The following is a 21,733-nucleotide window of genomic DNA, read 5'->3' as shown; positions in this document are numbered from 1 at the left end:
ACCTCTCTGCTGTACCTACATCCTGCCCTGTCTTTGTCTATATCTGTGTGACCCCTCTCCCTCTCTTCCTCACCCTGTATGCTGCGGGGTGTTTGACTTTATTGGCAGTGGTCTTGGGTTGTGCCCATGTCTGCCGCCCTCTTTGTTCACCCTTCTGCTCTGGAGGGGGCATTCTCCATGTGCACTGCGACAGGGACTTGACAATGTCCTGAAAGTCAAATCTGTTCATTTAGATTCAAGTGGTGGCTGTGGAGGAGACAGCAGACCTTTGGCAGGCTCTGACGGTCCACCATCCAAGGCTTTCATTCTTCCTCATTCATTATGTCTCTTTTTCATACACACCAACACATTGCTTTTAAAATGGCTTATTTTGTGTACAAAGAAAATATTTTACTTTCCTATTTGCTGTATGCATTTATTTCAGTGCAATTATTCTAGCCTTCCTAGCACAATTACAGGTCACATGTACAGTTAGAAAAAGGTATAGTAGAAAGTGGTACATAGTAGGCTACAGAATTGTATTCATTGTATAAACGTAATTTGAATGTACTGTAGGACGTAGTCATTAAAGGGAGCATAATTCACTTTGAATAACCCATCATAACAAGGGCTGTTAAAGGGAAATCAAACTGTAAATGATGAGTGCTAAGTCTCATCAGCGATGGCTCTTATTTACTTGGCTATAACTGTGTCTCTAACCTTGAGAAAAGAAAGATTGTTTTTCACAGGGCAGCGGTCATCACTGGCGTCTGTAGCTTTGTAATGGTATTGAGTAGCATACTATCAGTCGGTTAGGTAGACCCCTCCATTTTTGTTTATTTTTTTAATTACTCACTAAACCTGTGACAATACATTTTTTCAAATTGGATGGTTTTAATCATGACACTGACAAAGTGAAAACTATTTGTTCTTACAAAGCTACAATAACAGAGTAAAAAAAGTTTAATGTTAAAATGTTACCATAGACCTACATGTTAAAATGCAATGTTGTCGCTACAATCATTACAGTGTTATTACACAAGTACCTGTATGCAAGAACATTTGAGGTAGATGTCACATTTACATTTTATGTGTGACATTAGTGAGAGATTTATTTTGAACACTGACAGAATTTTATTTTACAGAGAGGGAGAAGTGTGAGATATATTTTTACATTAGCTAGATTTTTTTTTTTACAGTTATATCATTGGTTGATTGTACAGGGTACAGTATGTGTGCACAACTGCGCATGTGTAAAGTAACATCTCTCTTTTCGAGATGATGAAGTGGTGAAGTGATACTATGTTGTCATGTCCTGCTGGTTCTCTGCCAGTTAAAAGTGAACTTTCCTAACTTTCCAAATGTCCCTTGTCTGTCTGACTTATTATGAACCATCCCTAAACATAGAAATCTAGTTCATGTAAATACTTTTCATATCACTGGTGATCTACAGTATATTTGTTTAGAGATGTAATTTGGACCTGTGCTAATTTATGCAAACCTATTAGGAGATAGAGAAGTGTGAGAAATACTGTGCTGCTGGTCATTCCTTTCTTGGTTAATTACAACCTTCCTAGGTGGAAGAAATGACTGTCTGTGTTGCGCTGCACTTTAATGTCGGCACCCTCTGAAATGACTCCCTCCATGTGGACAGTCATTGGTGATAAGGTGACATGAGAGAAACATGGGGAGGACAATAGAGAGACATAACGACCTGAGGGCAAAATGACAGACTGACCGACAAATAGACTGACAATGAGATAGACGGACAGTCACACATACAGACATGGATATGGACTACAAATGTAGACAGAGAGAGAAACACACACACACACACACACATTCACACGCGCACACACACACACGCACACACACACACACACACACACACGCACTCACACACACACACACACACACACACACACACACACGCACACACACACACACACACACACACACACACACACACACACACGCACACGCACACACACACGCACACGCACACACACGCACACGCACGCGCACGCGCACGCACACACACACACACACACACACACACACACACACACACACACACACACACACACACACACACACACACACACACACACACACACACCACACACGTTTGCAGCATCAAGAGGAGGGTAGATGAATCCAGCCAGACAGAGTGCCAGACAGAGACAGAAAACATGCACTAGACTCCATCATCATCCAAACTGGCTGACACTATAGCAGCATCCCCCCTGCATGGCAGGCTGACTAAGGTTTCCTATGGGGTGACGACACAGCTGTGCGCCATTGCTCTGGCCTGAAAATGGGTGAATGGGACAAAGACTGAGGGAGAGGAACAGGAGAGAGAGATGCTCTGTACAGCAGGGGTGAGGCAGCGTTCAGACACCCAGCCCTCCCCTTAGCAGGACCGGGAGCGCTATTCTCCCTCTCCGCTGTGCTCTGCTCAGCTCTGCTCTGCTCGGCCCGGCCCTCAGCCATTTTGGAAAGGGGAAAAAAAGTGGCTGCTTTCTCTCTCCCTCTCTCACTACGTGGCGTGGATTGGACAGACTCGGGCGAGGGCTGCTGTGTTGTGAAGCGGCGGAGGACACACACTATGCAGCTCGCATTTGGGGAGATGGCATGTTTGCAGAGAAAAGTCCGGTGCGAAAGCAGTCCTTTTCAGTCTTCACTTTCCTTTTGAATTCTTAGTTCTTTTTTCTTCTGTTCAAGCTTCTATTATTTTTGTCTTGTGCTCTCTCACTCTCTGTCCCTCTTTTATTCTAACTTTCGCTCTGTTTTCACGTTTGTGGGTTAATTTTTCCCCTGTCCGTTTTAGCCAATATCTTTTTGTCATCCCCTGTTTAATTTTATTCAAGGGAGTTTAAGACAAAGGGAAACGTCCACATTTTGGCACCGCTAAGGAGAGTCAGAACTGCAGCCAAGGACCCTGCTGGGATCCAAAAAAACCAAGCAGAACGAAGCGCCAAAAAAAAAGAAAACACCACCCTTTCCTTTGCATGGTCACAAATTCCATTTCTCTGTAGCCAGCCCTGCACAGCAACTCCTCCTCGACCACATCTCACCGCATTCAACCTTTTGCCGTCTCTTTCTCGCCGTAGCTTTTTTGAAACACATCTTGAGGTTTTGTACCCCGTAAATGAGGATAGGACAGCGGGGCAAGGGAGCGAAAGAGGTAGAGAAAGAGGGAATGGTATCTTTTGCGCTTTTCTGCTGGTGACTTGGCGATATTCACTTGTTTAAACAGCGCTGTTATTATTGTTCCTTTTTCGCTCCTTTAGGAACAATTTTGTGTGTTTTAGGGTGAACTTGTGTTGGAACGTGTTTGTGACAGATTTTGTGTCTGTGTGTATCTGGTTTCAGAGGGTCAGACTTTCTGCTCAGTTCACAATGTGGTTGTAATGATTTACGGTATGTGTGTGTTTTTCCAGGTCTCTGCATTTTTTCTGAGGAGTCGGCCTACTCTGTCCCCCAAGCCTGACTCCATTTTGATGCCAGGCGATGACTGACCAATCCTGCGGTCCACACTCGAGACGGCCATTGCATTGCCATCGGCTACTGTCACACTGGTAAGTTGGTCTTTCTCTTTTCTTGTTTTATTTCACACTTGCTCTTGGTTTGTCATGATAAGTTAGTGCCAACCTGGCCCTATGAATCTGTACCTGTGCTGCTCTCAGGTTGGATCGGATCTTCACATGTGTAGTTTTTAAGGGTGCTGATGAATTCCTGCATTTCTGACAGCATAATACATAAAGATTAATAAAGAAAATGAAATCTCTGCCTCATATCTATTCACGTCAAAAATATTTTATTGTGATTATTTTAACTGAGAGATGGGGATGTACAGTACTATAACCGGACATTATGTTTTCGAATCAAAAATATCTATAAATATCTTAAAATTGTCCAAAATGCTTCATCAATATGACCTACCAAGTACAGTATCTCAAAGTATGTCTTTCTCTGCTATTTCTATGCTTTATTTGGCAGATTTGCACAATGCATCATTTGCTGCAACATGTTTAAATTGTCATTTATTAAACACAAACACACACATCTATATTTAAGTTGTAGTTGAATATCAAGGATTCTACCTTTTCTGTATTTTAGTGCATCCAAAGTAAGAGATGTATCCTGCTTTGTTGGGGGTAAAGACAGATGTCTTGGAAAGGTGGCTCTGCAGGAGAGATCATTTGATTTCATATGAGCTCTTGTCAGCCTTGCAAAGTGTGGATGGTGACATTTGACAGTGGTTGTCTAATTCATTATACCCTATTCTCATGGGGCAATGACTCTACCTGTTGCACTTCTTCTGTTCAACTGCGGTAAATATTATAACTATTTTCAGTATTATTTTATCGCGGTTATCCGCATTGCAGTATTTCATATGAAATTACTTATACGCATTGCAGTATTTCATATGAAATTTCAACTGGTCACAGATACCATTACAAGTCCAGTGAGTTTTCATAAGATTTTTTACAATTGAATTCAAGCATCAATAATTTGGTCGTTTCCCTTCACATTTGAACCAAAACATTTATTCTTCCTGGTACTGAAGAACGATTTTATTTATTTATTAATTATTTTTCTTGAAGGTGACCCTTTTGAAAATTAAAATAATAAACATGATATTTGTAATAACCAGTGTACTATTCTCTCTCCTTTCAGAGTTTGATTATTGAGAGGCAAAAGCATATGAGTCACAAGTTATAAACTAAGACCAAGTACATCTGTCATGTGTCTTGTCCAGTTCATTGTGCCGTACTCAATTCTATGTCATCTCAACTGTGAATTGAATAGATCTCCTAGCTACACATTTTCAAGGTCTCATTTATCTGTTTATTTGAACATTAACAGCCCAGGCTTGCTATTAAATACATATTAAATACATTTAATTAAGGATATGAAATGGTTCAATGGAATGTTTAAAGACACATTAGTGATAACTACATTTCGACTCAAGTTTGGTTTGCTGCCTTTTTATAATTGAATTAACAATGGTTCGAATTAGGTTCACCAGCCAATCACTCAGGCATGTTTTTAAAAAATGCTCTTTTCAAAATGTTTTTTGAAAGTTGAATTGTGTGTATACTTTATAAATTACTCTATATTGGCTGCAGTTGCTTAGCCACAGCTGATACGACGACCAGTACTGAAAGAAATATCCTTGAGACTTCTAAATGAACATGAAAAACAAATATACTTAAGCAATATCACACAAGAAGGAGTGCTGTTATACTGAATATCAGCATGGCTTATCTTCGGTACTCGGCCTGCGGCCTCGTACCTACGACCGAATCACAGCCGTGCTGATATTCAGTATAACAGCACAACGTTTGAGTGTGATATTGCTTTTATACAACAGTTCTACAAGCGCCATTTATTAGTTAACAGTAATAAGCGACAACAGATTATGATTTGTTTGTTTATTTAATAATTTATTTGGCTCTGCCAACACAAATAGTTCCACAACTGAACTGGCTCTTGAACTTGAACTGGACTGTTGCCAAGCAACCTGAACAAACATTTTCCTGCACAGCTTGCTACTTTGTGTAGGCCTACACACGTTACTGCAGGCTAGCTAGTTCGTATCATGTAGATTTATCTGTATGTTTCCATTTATTGTGCAACCAGTGAAATAAGAGTCTGTTGACAGTCGCTTTGGTGGCATGTGTGATTCCGACGAGTTAACATTAGACAGTACGTTGCTCTATCGTTTCCTACTCTCGTGGATGGTCTCCAATAACTTCATAATTTAACTCAAATGTTATTTGTGGAAGTATATCCATCTTTGCGGTGCAGAGTTTGTTACAATCTGATAGATAACGACCATTTATGTAGCCTAGCTTAATTAACGGTAATTTAATAAACTGCCTGTGCGGCGGAGTGACACATAGTTAAAAGTCCCAGTGCTGTTATACTCTATATCAGCACTTAGGAATACCACTTGTCCAATCAAATTACATGGTCGGAACTAACTGTTGTATAATGTACTATAATGTCTACAAATTCAGCTAATTTCTGTGAGTTATCTCTGCCCATTCCCCTTTTTTTTTCTGACAATAGATTTAGAGTCTTTGTTGTGAGGTTGTCTCCCTAACAGCACTCCTGATGAGAGTGGTTGTGTATGCGTGAAGACTGTATTGAAAGGAAAGACTACTATAACAATCCAGGAGACATTTTCCACATCCGTCTCATTTGACCCTCAGTGACAGGGTCGTTGTGGTTTGTTCCGTCTCCCTATTGTCCCCCTCATCTGCATTGTCAGACACTGGACTCACCATAATGTCTTATAAAACCATGACCTTCATGTTTCCTAGCTACTGTACAGTATTTAAGATTGGATGATTTTTCCTTCTTGTTCCCTCCCTGAAGAGAACATGCCAGCCGCCACAAACCCGTAGATCCGAACTTGTGGTGAATGGCCACACAAGCTCGTGTCTATAGGTATGTGTCTGCCTGGCCAACGCAGCACCTTCTCACCTGGGCGGATATACAATATTGTAGCACCTAGCTGGGCTCTGGCCACAGCAAGAGGCCAGAGGCCACAAGAGATGAGCATCCCACCTCCATGCCCTTATGGAGGGGGGGGGGGGTGGAGGGTGGCAGGTGGGGTGTGGTGGTGGTGGGGGGGGTTAGTTAGACAGAAAAAAGGACTACTGTTTGTCAGCATCAGTGGACTTTCACCCAAACGGAACCTTATATTCGATGGAACCTAATTCCCAAATAATAACTACACAACATTCCTAATCCCAGGTCTATACCCCTCCACCCTGCCATCACCGCAACCCTACTCTGTACCTCATCCATAGCTCCCCAGCCTTGCTTTCATCACGGCTCAAACCCCTGACCGTAAGATCGTAACCCTTGATACTCTCACCACACCTCAAACCCCTGACCGTAAGACCGTAACCCCTGTCACTTTTACCACAGCTCAAACTCCTGACTGGAAGACTTGTAAACCCTCCAACAGCAGTCCTTTACCTCCAGTGCCCAGGCTACAACACCACACCTACTGTACATCTCAAACCCCACCCTCTGCTCTGCGCCAGGCCAACCTGCTGGCTAGCGTACGACTGCCCCACAAGCCCGTCTATGCAGACAGTGTTTCCTCAGGCTGAGGTAGTAGGTTGTATAGTTTAGAGTGACATCACAGGAGATAACTGTACAGCCTCCTAGCTTTCCCTGAGGAAACACCACACACTCTGGACTGGGATGGAGCCCTTTGTGTCGCCTTACAGATAAAAAAACAATTTCAGACAAATGTTTTATGTTCACTTGTTGTTGTTGTTATTGTTGTTGTTGTTGTTTCTATTTGAATTTATATTTAAGTCATGTGGTGTTTCCCATTTTCAGTCAGGATTTGCTCATGTGATTTTGTCAGATGGGGAATGTTCATGTTGAAATGTTAGTTGGGTGTTTACTGTTTGATATGCATCCATCCATCAAATCACATTGTGAGTCTGTACAATCAGTTCAAACGAGCAGTGCATACACCCTAATGTGTTGTATGTTTACTTATGCTGGATTCCTGGATAAGAAAATGTAACGGCTCTCCCTCTGTGAATTACCATTTTTCAACCTCTTCAATATTTCCATTGAATTGTTCAGCAGTCTAACTCAGTATTGATATACTTTAGCATGAAAAATGTCATGTTAAAACAGGATTCTTCATAGAAAAGCGTACAGAGAATGATCTACGTTTAATGTCCAAATGTATTCCCAAAAGGTTGTATATTACTGCAGATGGTACAGTACAGTAAAGGTTGTCCTGAGAATTGATCATTGACAAAGTTGTTTTGTCTGCTTTGGGCATGTGTGTTGTAAACAGGAGAGACAAAACCGATGACAGTCATAGAGAGAGTGAAAGAGACAGTGAGGAGACATACGAGACTTGCCTTACAAACACGCCAGAGCAGCGAGGATTGTGGGAAGTCCTAATGAAAGAGATGCCACTGAAGGGAAAAACCATAGGGCCGCAGGGGGAAGAACTAGTGTTTGTCAGCCAATTATGTACAAAGTTCAGATTCATACTTTACCAAAACATAATAGTCCCTCCACACAGCTGTGTGGTAAAGAGACTGCTGCGATCAAAATAACCAAAGACTACTTTCACTACCGTATACCAAGGAGACCACAGACCTCCAAATTCACTCGTATCATCACAAGTCGTTGACTAATGTAAACAGAAAACGTTATCATCATTATCATAGTTTCTGAGGCTCAACCAAACCATTTCCTCTTTGCTTTGTTGATCCGAAATTGACCAACGTTCAGCTGAACCGGTTCAGCCCATTTATTTTCTTTCAACCTTGAGATAGAGGTGTTGGAATTCCAATTATGGGTCTCTCTTAAGATGCCAGATATTACAGTGCCATCCAACAATAGCTCTACTATGTCCTGGGAGGGATGTGGCTCTCCTAGCATGTTTGCACTGTGAGGTCACCACCAGCGATCGGAATACAACAGTGTTTCTTGACTAATCAGAAGCTCAATTTAAAGGTACAGCTTGATTAGTCATTATGAGCATTTGCATAAAATGGTTCAACTGCCTTACCACAGTTATTGAATACAGCATGACTGTACAACTACACCTCCATTTCACAGCTCTGACACAGTGAACTTCTTGCTGTCTCGTTATCTATTGGTCTATCCAGGTTCAGCTGGTCTGGTCCACCACAGTCTATCTACAATGTATGGTGTTGGTCCTTTCTTACTCTTCGGGGCAGCACCCACAGCAAAGTGAACCAGCGGATGCCCCCTCATGGTGAGAGGTGGTAGTGGCCGCACAGTGCCGTGGGGTGGGGAGTGGTGTTGCGATGAGAGTGTTTCCGTTCAGACTCTTTGTTCTCTGTACCAAGGCCACCGGGTGGGTGAGGTGGGGGAGGAGAGGGCTGGAATGGGACAACAGTGGGGAGAGGTGAAGAGTTAACTGCTTACAGATGAAAGAGGAGAGTGGTGTATAGTAGTAGTGACCCTCATTCTGCCTCAATGCGTCATCATCTCCTTCAGTGCTCAGGTTAGGTGATTAGAGTAAAATGGAAGGATGCACAATTTTTGTGTGTGTCTGTGTCTGTGTGTGTCTCTCTGTGTGAGTGTGTGTGTGTGTGTGTGTGTGTGTGTTTGTGTGTGTCATTAGTCCCATAGTCAGACCATAGCGCAGTGTGTCACGGTCTACAGCAGGAGGCGTAGGGTTCTCCCTGGTCTCTCTCTCTCTCTCTCCCTCTCTCTTTTCCTCTCTCTGTTTCACCCACACTCAAATACACACCTGATTTCTGTTCCTTGACTAAGTGGCTATTTGTTAGACACTATTTGTTACATGATTTTGTTTGTGTAAATGGCTGTCGTGAGCTACGCTAGCTTTTTGAGGCTCTAAAATTGGATGGTTGTCTGTGGACAAGGGCAGGCTGACAGATTCGGGTGGCTGAAGGCGACAGACGATTTGAGCTCCAGACCACCTCTGCTTCAGCTGCATGGGACGTGATGAGCCCCACACAGCATATGATGTCTGTGAGAGATATGCCTAGTGTGAATGTACTTAGAAATGGGCAATATTCTCTCCTTGGCTGTTGGGACACAGCCTGAGTGCTCCACTGATTTTGAATGTCATTGTCAAAGCTTAAGAGTTTGAATAGAGGAAGGTAAAAATGAACATATTATGATTTCAATTCAGTTATCCCGTCTCTGTTTATTTGATATTAAATGTAGGCAATAGATGCAAACCATTTATTTTTGGGCTGAATTGAATGGGGAGAGAGAGGGAGTGTGTAGACGGTATCCTGGTGTCGTTGATCTGTGCCCGCTGCATGTTGTCCGTCAGCAGTCCCCTGTTGCTACCATTCTCTCTCCTCCCCCTCCGTTTCTCATTCCGACCATCTCTCTCTTTTTCCTCTCCTTTCATCTTCTATTTAAATCCGTCATTTTTACCAGAGCTAATGTTGATACGATATTAGACCTGTACATCACGTAACAGAGCTTCTCCCTATCTTTCCCTTTATCTCTTCAAACTCCCCTCTTTCCGAACTCCCTCTCTCCATTCTCTTTTTTTGTGGTTGCTCCCTTGCTCCCTCCCTCTTTCTCCCTATTCTCTCACTTGATCCCTCCCTCCCTCTGTGAAACACGCGCTCTAATACCCAGTCGCACAGAGAGAGAGAGAGAGAGGGAGAGAGAGAGACAGGAACAGTGTTAGGAGGGAATGGGAGAGAATGCAGGACTAGCTGACTGGAAAAGGATTCAGATTTTTTTCATCAGAAAAGGAGCATGAAAAGGGACATTGTAAGGCGAGCAGTGGTTGTCTTTCTCTGTCCCTCTCCCGTTCTCTACTATCCCCTATCCAGCTCTCTCTTTCTCTCCCTCCCTCTCTCTCTCTCGATCTCGCTCTCGCTCTCGCTCTCTCTCTCCCCTTCTCTGGCTAGCCTCTGGGTCTAACTGATTTCAGCTGTGGGAGGAAATGAATGGATGATATTTATTTCTCTATCCAGTACTGCTCCTGCTGTCGGTCGGATGCTGTCTCTAACAGGGTGTGTTAGATGCAGAGAGCATGGGCATGCACAGAGTCTACCTTTGCCCTGGAGTTTCTCTGCCATGGAGACGTCAGACTGCAATACATGCAGAGAGAGAGAGAGAGAGAGTCAAGACACAGAGGGCGAGAGAAAGACAGTGAGAAAAGGGAGAGAGAGCGAGAAAGAGAGCGTGAACGAGAGAGAGAGACAGAGGAAAAGAGGTAGAGGCAGAGAAGATAATGTGACATAGAGGAGGAGGGTGAGGAGCGTGGGCAGAGGGACTACAGCAACAGGCGTTGACACATTCTCCTCTATTATTAAATTCTATGACTGTTTATTTTTGATTGATCTTTACCTTCTGTTACAAAGATCAGGTGACACGCAGGCCGTTTGTTTTCTCTGGGCTGGATATGAAGCGGTTTTTCATATGTTACACATTAGGGAGAGACGGTGTGGGGTTTAGACTGCATTATGTGTGTGCTCGTTTGATGTGTATGTGCATTTTCATAATTTGTCTAGCATGTACTGTAACTGTGTTATTGTGTGCCGCCTTTCTCTGCCCTTTAGGCCGTCGTATGGTATGTTGTATCTTGGCCCTGTCTCTTTTCTTCCTTCTCTCATTCCTCCTTCCTGCTCCCTCTTTTCTCCCTCTTTCCAGACAGTCAGCACTCAACCCTACAGGCCGATTGATCCTCTACTTGTCTTTTATGCACACGTTCCTTTTTTTCCCGCCGGCACCTGCCTCCTCTAATTTCTCTCTGTCTGGTCTCCATCATCTTTTTAAATCATCCCTCCTTTTTTGATTTTCCCATTTTTATTGCCTTGCTCTCTCTGCCTCTTCTGCCCCCTCTTTACAGCCTTTTCTTTCTTTCTTCTATATTCTCTCTCTCTCTCTCTCTCTCTCTCTCTCTCTCTCTCTCTCTCCCTCTTTCCCTCTCTGCCTCCCTCTCTCTCTGCTTCTGCACATGGTGGAGTCTTGCATGTCTGAGCAGCAGACGGCCAGACAGCAGACTGCTGGAGCAGCCTGACACGCTAGCCCGCAGGAGCGCTGCTGCAACAAAGCCTATCCAGCAACACACTAAGATCTCTAAGCTCTGATCTACCTTGATTTCCTCTCTCTTTTTCTCGCTTTCTCCCGTTCAGTCGCTCAACTCTCTATCCCTCTGTCTTCCTTTCTTTCCCTCTCCCTTTTTCTCTCTCTCTCTCTCTCTCTCTCTCTCTCACTCTCTCTCTCTCTCTCTCACTCTATTTCTCTCTCCCTCCCTCCCTCCCTCCCTCTCTCTCTCTCTCTCTCTCTCCCTCTCTCTCAGGCTGGCGGACACAGACACACGGAGCAGACTGCGGCAGCCTCAGCCACCGTGGCCAGCAGGGTGAGTTCCCCTACTCTTCCTCTCTCGTCTCATCTCGTCTTCACTGTTGTCCTCCTCATCCTCTCCCTGACAGGCAGACCGTATCCCACATATCGCTGTATAGTCTGTACCCTGTTGGATAAGCTCTGGGTAAAGTCACAAAAGCTATGTTCACAGGCATAGTCTCTGGTGGGCTGATAGGGTTAGGGGGGCACAGGGCTCAGACTGATGGAGATGGATTTTCATCTGAGCTGGATCCTGGCGGTCCGTTTTGGGTGTGATGGCGCTGGCTGTCTACCGCAGCCTCTTTGGTCTGGCTGCCATTTGAGTGTTTGTGTGTGTGTGTGTGTGTGTGGGGGGGGGGGTTATTTAGAATTTGTGGAGCCACCCTCGATCGCCAATGGGTATGTTGTGTGATGGCGATTGAATATTTGGGTTGTAATAGTAAGTAAGGTTGTAGGCTGGAGATATGTTTCCTATAGACACTGTGACAGCGAGATGTCTGTATATCTGTCTTAGTGTGTGTGGGCATGCTATGGTGACTGTAGGTGTGTGAGTGTATGCCCCGCTCTTGTGGGTACAGTATAGCTTACTGTTGTCCTTCGACTTGTCTACAGTCTAGTGTACTGTTTTTATACTGTCTTTATATATCGTTGGTGTTTTTGCATATGTGTGGTTATTTTGTTAGATTTGTGTGTTGCAGCATTTGTTTATGAGTGTGTGTGTGTGTGTGTGTGTGTGTGTGTGTGTGTGTGTGTGTGTGTGTGTGTGTGTGTGTGATGTGCTTGTAATGTGCTCTGGAGAGTGATGTACATACAGTATGGGGGGATGGGTTTGTGTGTTCCCTGACCGGAGGTTGCACTTGTTGTGTGCCATAGTACTAGTGTCCAGGAGTACAGTACTTCAACACAAAGCCAGGGGGAGAGGAAGCTGCCATTGTCTGTGTTCTCAGCCACAGCGTTAAGCTACAGCATGCAGATGTCCTATCCGCTGACAAGCCCCAAAAAAAAAAAAAAAAAAACGGTGCCTCTCTCATTCCCTGAGACCCTAACTTGTGACTTTTTGCTGTGATGTGCACGGGTTGGGTTCTTGGGAGCTGCGAGGGGCGCTCACACATCTCTGTACGATAAAACCGGTAAAAGAAGACCCTTTAATCGGCGGCGGAGGGACGAGAGGCGACAGAAAGGGATAGAAGAGAAATCGCTATTTAATTTACTCAGCTAGACAGGAGGGCAAGGAATGCTCACTCATCCCACCGACAGGGAGAGGGAAGGGAGGCTGAGAAAGAGGGGACGCGTGAGATGAGGAGAATGTTGAGATAATTTGAACGTGTGGAGGAGAGACAGAGGGAGTAGCAGGGCGGGGGTAGCAGGAGAGTGGAATGTGGGCCTGAGGGACATGTGACTGGGATGGAGGGTGCAGGAGAACAGGGCCGTGGGTGGGGTGACATGCTTTCACGTTTTCGACAGAAACGAGGAAAGGGACACACAGAAGAACACTGCTGGCCACTCGTCCCCGCCATCTTCTCTCTCTCTCTCTCTCCCCCCCCCCCTTTTATCTATTAATTTTCCTGTTCTGTCTATGGGTCCTGCGGCCCTAGTCTTGAGAGCAGCACAAAGTACTGGTGAGAGCGTGGACCTGACAGCTCGGTACACTTGTGTTTGACCTCATGGAAACCCTCGTCTGCTCACCTTCAGCGCCTCTTTGCGTGCGCGTGTGCGTGACGCTCGTCTACAGGGCAGCCATTTCTATGCTAGACATAGGGCGCTGTCTGTGGACAATGTGAGTCTCTAAGTGCTATTTAGCGTTGGGGTTTTCCGGGTGTATAACTATTAGTGAGATTTGTGAGACGGTGTCATCATATTGTATTGTGAATGGAGAATAAAAATAGGAGAATAAATTAGAGTTCTGTAGGAGCCGGCACTGCCTCGAATAATCTTGCTTTTCTATGGTCGTAATTTGGACAGAAACCTTGAAGTTTCTTCTGTATGCTGCTGTCCCTCCCTTCTCTCCCCTCATCTCCACCGTTGTGTCCCTGGTGATAAAATGATATGCTTTTTTTGTGTGCCATCAACGACCAGCGAAATAGGCCAGTCGTTCTAGTTAAGTGGTGTGTAGGGCATTGTTCGAGCGACTGCATGTGACAGGGTGTGTAAGATGGAGCGTGTGTGTGTGTGTGTGTGTGTGTGTGTGTGTGTGTGTCAGTCTACCATGGACAGAAATAGAGTGCATGGGGAAATGCATGAGAGATGTTGTGTTCCAGTGGTTTAGGATGTCTTGGGATACTGTTGTGTTACTTGGTGCGGAGCTGCCGTGTTGTGCCGCAGTAGGATGTGGTAGGGATTACTGTTGCGTGTCATGACGATCTTTGGTATCGCGTGATGCCGAATCGTGTGTATGGAATGGTCTGCTATTACAGTGGTCTGCAATATATGCTTTCCAAATGTCTGTGGGATCGTGTGCATATTTTATTGGGGGTTTTTCAGGGGTGGTTTATATGTTTATATGTTATAGGAAATGGATGGCATTGCCGTGCCATCTGTCAAATTCCACAGTGATTATCTGTAAGCGTGTGCATGTGTGTCTGCGTGTGTGTGTGTGTATGTGTGCGCGTGTGCGTGTGTGTGTGTATTCTATGTAACTACAGTATGTGCAAAGTATGTGTTTTAGTGTGTATGTACTTTATGTGTTTTTATGCATCAATGTGCATGTGTGCAATGGATCTGTGTGGGGGGGCATACAGGTGTCATGTGTGTTCATGTATGATAGTGTGTGCGTGTATGTGGTGTGCGCGTGCTTGTGCGTGTGCGTGTGGGCGTGGGTGTGCTCTGGTGGCATGTGGTGTCCTCTCAGTTCAACGGGGTTTCCCTGCCCCACATTAGAGCAGCAGGTCTGCAGCAGTAGGTTATGGCGCCAGCAGGGCAATATTTCCCTCAGCCAACAGACAGAGAGAGAGAGACATACACACACACACACACACAGAGAGAGAGGGAGAGACGCACAAGCCCCAGGAACGCACTGGACTGATATCAGATAAGATTGTGTGAGACAGCGATTAGTTTTTTTCTTCTGTAAATGCTTGATTGCAATGGCTTTCTTTGTCACAACAGTGATCGTTGTGAAATGCTCGGAGGTTGTCGACATGCTGTACATGGGACAGTATGTATTTTTGCTGTGTGTGGCTGTGTAATTAGACCCCTTTGGTTTGGGTTTGGATTGTCTACTACCCCTAACACTGAGTGAAGAGGACAAGTGCCACCAGCACTCACTTAAAGCCCAGTCTGTCCCTCCATGACCCTATCTCTGTCGCTCTCTGTCCCAGGAGAGACCGCCAGACCCCCAGTCCTGCACTGCCACCCAGTCTCACTGATATTCGCCGGTTGTAAAATGGCCGCACAGCCACAATGCTACAGATCAACCAGTGTCTTTGAGCGCTACTCTCAGCTTTGTAAACGACACAAGATGATAATTCTGCGGTTGTATTATCTCTATGGTCTTAATTACCCAATCCAATCTAATAGCATTGGATAACAATAAAGGCTAATTAAACGTATGACTATCTTAAAACATGCATGGCCCTGGAAAGTGAAATAACCCATTATTAATTACTATTTACTATCAGTGATATTACAGAAAGACTTTACTTTCTTGGCATTTCTTGTATTAAGAGGTGATTATTATTGTTATTTACGTATTTTTTCATGGCCAGATGTGTCATTGGAGCCGTATCGTTATGTGTTGATCGTGTAACACAAACAGATATATGTCAGACAAACAGACATAGATATGGATCACACACACACACACACACACACACACACAGGCGGTTTGATTGGCACAGAGGACACTTTGTGGTATCTGGGTTGCATCAGCCACGACCTCCCACGTGTGAGTCTTTCCTCCCCACATCCCCCCAAAATGTGTTATAAACCTGTTAATGAATTCTTTATAACCATACTTTTATACTGGCATAGCCTTTACAAACCCGTGTAGATCAGCTATTATAGAGAAAGGCGGCACTCCCTCTTAAGATTACAATACAATTAACTAGGTTGCAATCGAATTTACTCGCATGCTTATTTCGCTCTTATGTCATGAATTAGGAAACATTTTCAAAAGCATTTCTCTAAATTTAGATTGAATATTATTAGAGTGTTGGAATGACTGCCTCTCCCCTCGTTCCTCCATTTCTCTGCGTGAGTTTCTCTCTCTCTCTGTGTCCTCGTCTGTCCTCCCTCCCCGCCCGTATGGCAGAGTATGTGTGCCATGGTCTGATTGCCCACTGATGCTCATGTGGAGACCTGAAACGCCCTCTGTTCTCTGGCTGGGAGGCTGAGCTAGCTCCGTTTCTCAGCTCAGTCTGTTTCGGTCCATTTCGTCTGTCGTTCGATAGTTAACTACAGCACCAGTGAGCAGGCGTGTCTGCCTCCCCCCACCACCACCACCACCACCCTCCCCCCTTATCACTGCATTACGGCAGCTCTGTCTAGGAGGCAGGCAGCTCTATTGTTCTGCCGCCCTCCTTGGCTGCCCATGTTCCTCCGGGTGCTGGCGCCGCTCTGCCTGCCCGGCCCAATTTAAGATGGCAGCGGGCAGACAGGGGGTCCTGCTGACTGTGGTGCTTGGCACTCAGGTGCCCTGTGCAGGTTAACCTGTTCTGGCACAGACTCCCCTCTCCCTCCATGCCGTTGGCGACACAGTGTCGCAACCAGTGCCATGACTGACGGTGGTCCTCTCAGGCTCCCGTGTCCCCCACTGACCCTACTCCTGTGCCAAACGACCTAACCCCCCAACCCCACCCCGCTGCCATCCCTGGACCAGCCCGTGCCAACCACGGCCTGCCATAACCGCACCGCAGTGATACTACGGGTCCGGCCAACGCCCCGTTTTTTACCGCAGTACCCACGCTTGCCGAACCTCACACTCTCAGGTGCGCCGTCACACGTTCCCCTCATAAAAGAACAGAGATGACATTCAACGCTGCTCTGGTACATCTCTGGTACATACGGCTACAGACACGCTCACCTGGCAGCCCTGCTGCCCCTACAGTATACTGTATGATATAGTACTGCTCCTTCTAGATTATGGAGTGGCTAACGTTCTGTAAGACTGTGTGCTGCGAGTCACAGTGTTGTATGTAGTGTTGGTGTGTGTGTGTGTGTGTGTGTGTGTGTGTGTGTGTGTGTGTGAGGCGTATGAGTGGAGGGGGGCGCAGCAGTAAGGGGAGACTGATGACTCTCCTTGGCAGGCACTCCACTGCTTCACCATATGCTCGGGACTGGCAATGATCGTACAATGCATCTCTTTCACTGAAGCGCATCACGCACACTGCAGACATTATCGCGAGCAACTTCTTCACATCAAAGCTCCAAATATACTCTAAGTACACAGGCCTCTCATCAAATCTACATGGTATTGATATTCAAATGTAATGATATATGGTAAATATCAAATAACAATGAGTCAAAACTGTTAATTGTATGTAAAGGGTTAGTCACGTCTGTACTGACTAATGAACAGTACACTGTCCATACTACTACTGTATATTATAATTTTAAAAATAAGTAATTTTTAATACACTCAAGTGCCAATCATCTAAATATCCTCATAGCATACAGTATACTGTACAGGTAGGTTACTAGATTTCCATGGTACACAGCTTTTCTGAATGCTGGAGGCTGAAGGCTGTTTTATGGTTTTTAATATGTGTCGATCGACATATCGTCGCTTGACAAAAAAGAAGTGTAGCTTACTCTTCTGTCAGTGATAAAAAAAACATCAAGAGGATTGTGACACCCGTCGGTGCCACTGACAAGTGTCGACTAGATGTCATACAGTATCTGTCGACCGACGGGTGTCGGTCAACAAAGCATAAATTGACCTTAACATGACCTACAAAGAAAAGCGAATATCTGTTATAACGGAAAATGGTTTGTTCCAGACCATTAGATGTCTCTTCCATGGGACATGTCTGTTAGACAGAGTACTGTTCTACATACAACTAGACCCGCTGCCCCATTCCCAAGTTGAACCTGAGGTAAACTAAAGTAAAGCCTCTTTTTACGTCTTGACTTTTTCTGCACTGCGACAGGTTATAGCACCATTAGCATTAATCTCTCTCACACTCACACACACACACGCACCCTCGCACGCACGCACGCACACACACACTCACACACACACATATTAAACTGAGTTGTACAGTTGTCTTGGTCTAGTCTGCTCTGTGGCAGTTCAGATCACAAGGGATGTGAATTGGAGAACATTTAGGTGGAGGGCAGTGAAAAGTCAGACTTAAAATGCTGAGTTCAGCTGAAACCTTCTCCAGTCAGACACCATGATAGAGCAACTGTACAGATGAAACCCTAAATAACATGAAACTCTCTCTAGAGGACCTATCTGTGGTATATGCCCGTTTGTACTTCTATATACCCCTCTGGTTGTGTCTGGTTAATTTCTTTGTAGTGTTTCATTGTCTGCTGTTAATTTCCTTTTACATGTTTGCATTTTTGGTTACATCTTGTATATGTTGGTTTTATGATGCGTATTAATTATTTTTGGAGGGCTTTACAGTTACAGTTTTAGAGCTGACATTCTCTTTTTCAGGTCACTGGAGTCTGTCAAGCTCCAGTCCCACCAGCTGTGAGCCAATCAGAAGCCTGTTTGATCAGACCGACTCAGCAGTAAGCCAATCAGGCTTGTTTGATCAGACCCAGACTGTTTCATGGCAGGCAGAAGTAGAGGATGACAGAACCAGGCTAGAGACAACTGAGCTGAGAACAGCACTGTCACTCCATTAGGTCCCCAAAAAAGATTTTTTAAAATACTCAGTTTCTGCACATGCACGCACACGAGCGCTCACACATACACACACACGCAAACACACTCACTCACTCTCGCTCTCGCTCTGTCCTGTCCTCATATAACATTTGGCCTACATACCAAGTCAGCTGATGTGTGGCTGATGATATAATGTCACTCTTAGCAAAATCTCTCTGAAATTCCCAAGTAGGGTTGTGTCGATGTGGCTATACGGGTATGAATCATACCCTCTATGTGATATTTCATGCTCATAAGAGAGAATTTAGAGAATTTAATTCTGAAAATCCATAGTCTCCTCACCCTCCTTTTGATAAACCAGCAGACTGGTAGATTGGAGGATTGGTGGCCCACAGCTTTGACCACATTTCACCTGTTTGGAGTCTGTTCAAGTTCATGGTAGACTTGCTCTACCTGAGTTGCTGTAAGAACCTCCCAAAACTAACCCAACAGTGGATAAGTGTTGTTTTTTTGCTGTGCACTATGGTATACCAGAATATGCTTAGCTAGCTGGTATAAAACGGCATAACTACATACTACATAGTGTAGCTCCTTTCTGCGTTGCCCTCTGCACCCCATTCCTCTATCTCTCCTTCTCCAGCTTTCTCTCCCTGTCTCTTGCTCTCCGTCTCACACACTCCCAGCCTGTCTGTGTGTTACACACACTCTCTCTTTTGTTTGGGGTCAGACGGCGTTGAAGGCAGATCCCGTGGCGCTGCTGAGGAGAATGTTAATATGGCTCCTCTGTGCTCTCTGGGGAGCGAGCGGGATGGACTATGGCTGCTAATGCACTTCCACTGTGCTCTGCTCCCTCAGGTCCACACAGCACTAGTACAACTGCCCAGACCAGCTCTCTCCGATGTCTCTACCCATATTGACAATTCCTCAACCATTCTCACACCACATTGGCATCACCCACTAGCACAACTTCCCATACTTTCTTACCCCCCTTGTACTCATGGCACACTAATGCTCACGTGTCAGGTGAGGTGTAGATTTTAAGCTCAGGTGAAATGAACATGCACATGTAAGAGGACCTGCTCAGGCCTTCAGTGAGAGAGAGAGAGAGAGAGAGAGGGGGGGGGGGGGCTTTATTGTCAGGCACTGAGCTGTGGTCAGTGGTTAGTGTAGAACTGGAGCTAAACAGAGCACTGATCAAATCAAAGGGAAAAAGGAGCACAAAAGCCAACCTGTCCACCCCCCCCCCCCCCACTCTCTCCCTCTCCCTCCGTTTCCCAGCTGTGAGCTAGGAGAATGCACCGCCTTCTCCTCCATTCCCCCCCACCCGTCTCTCTCTGTCAACTGAAGTCCTTTCATTATGAATGGCAAGGTACGATAATAGCCTTCAGGTTGCCATGGAAACCAGACAAGAGCCCTGTATGTGTTTCTCTTTTTTTCAAGCGGGCAAATGACAGTGGAATCTGAGGCGAAACTCTCTCTCTCTCTCTCTTTCCCATTCTCACAGTAAGCCCCACTCGCACTCTCTTACTCCCTCAATCTTCTTTGCTGCCTTTTTTGTATATTTGTGATTTTGTATTTTTTACTTTGACTGTATTATTCCCTCATCTCTCATATGTTCTCCATTTGCACGCCCCACATACCTTTCACAAAGGAAGAGTGGTGGAAACTCTATACTTTGGAAAAATACCGTTTATAAACAGCAATTCCTACAGTCCATCTGATGTTCTTTATACAAACATTACTGGCTCTGAAAAAGGCATCAATGATTTGCCAGTTTTCTCCTTTTCCACCTGTGACTTTGCGTTTGTCGGGACTTAACTTTGCTCTCTGAAGTCACCTCATGCTGGTACACCTGAAGTATTATAGCCATGTATAATTCAACATCCCCCTTTGGCAAGGTCTGAAACGATTTTCAAGAAGAATAGAGACTGATCTAGGATCATTGCGGCAAAAGTTCAGGGAGCAGATGGAGTTTTTTTTTTTTATCCACTCAAGAGATCCAATAATGCCGAGGCCCAGATCTCCTCCCCGCATTCAGCACCTCAGTGCAGCTGTTAGTGTGGCCATTGAAACAGAACCCTGCCAACAGCTGCTCTCGGGCCAAACAGTATTGATTGAGTCTGTTCTTATCACACTTGTATGTGTGCCTCCATGTGGGGTTTGATGGTGGTCTGTGGTGTGCGTTGAATGTGCCTATGTAATATAGTGTGAATATGTGATGGCGTGGACACATAGTTGGTTTAGTTGTAGGTGTGGGGGGGTGTGTGTGTGTTGGTGTGGGTGGGTGTGGGTGTGGGTGTGTAATGGATCAGACAGGCTCGAGGGAATTGATGTAAAGCGTACATAGAAAAGGCTCTGATACTCTTCCCATTGTTGCTGGTTTTCCTGACTCCCAGGTCCCAGATGACTGCCCTGGCCATAGGACTTCGAGGGGACCTCCAAATGATTTCCCTTTCAGTGCTTCATGTATCATCAAAGGGCGGATTAGAGTATGGTGGAGGGACAGCTTTGACCGCTCCGAAGATTTAAGCTTATTAGCTTAAAAAAAAACAGGATGGGAGGTTCAAGAGATGGATGCAATACTACATCAAAGATGGTTGCTGTATTGGCACACAAGCCTAGCCCTGTCCTTGTGTGTGTGTGTGTGTGTGCATGTCTGTGCGTGTGCATGTGTGCGTGCATGTGCATGTATTGGTGTCTGTCTGTATATGAAATGTGTCTATACTGTTTATGAAAAAGAAGAAATCAGAGAATTACATAGCTAATGACAATTAGCGTTGAGATACAGCAATATACTGTATAGCTACTGTACCGTCGTTAGAAAATGTGGTGTTTATCCTTGCTGATGTGTTTGTATTGTGTGTCTTTCTTTACACCCACTCCAAGAATGGTAAAACTACACGTGTCACACATCGCTCCATGGATCAGCAGCCTACCCACCCAATCATCTTTAGCCCTCATCTTATCACCTCACACCAGATCATATAACCACGTCACCAAGCCTTCTTGTCTTTTCGAGCCACAGATTAGGCATTACTCTGGGAATAAAGCAAGTCGGGACTAATCTAGCTCAGTGCTCCTTGGCTTGCCTCTGTCTGCCTTGTGTAT

The 21,733-nt window shown here is 45.0% G+C and overlaps 1 long non-coding RNA gene across 1 annotated transcript in view; it reads left to right on the top strand.

Annotated features, from left to right (window-relative positions):
* The window catches only part of LOC308156653, a 56,361-nt gene extending 35,238 nt beyond the window's left edge, over nucleotides 1-21,123 (top strand). The window contains exons 3-4 of the long non-coding RNA XR_013937422.1: nucleotides 3,423-3,560; nucleotides 21,022-21,123. This is a non-coding gene — a long non-coding RNA (uncharacterized lncRNA). The remainder of the gene's footprint in view (nucleotides 1-3,422; nucleotides 3,561-21,021) is intronic.
* The last annotated feature ends 610 nt before the right edge of the window (nucleotides 21,124-21,733 follow it).

This window comes from Nansenia antarctica (assembly GCF_963989245.1).
Source record: "Nansenia antarctica genome assembly, chromosome: 4".
NCBI lineage: Eukaryota > Metazoa > Chordata > Actinopteri > Argentiniformes > Microstomatidae > Nansenia > Nansenia antarctica.
Note: the sequence above shows the minus strand (reverse complement) of the source record. Positions and strands in the feature narration are given on the sequence as shown.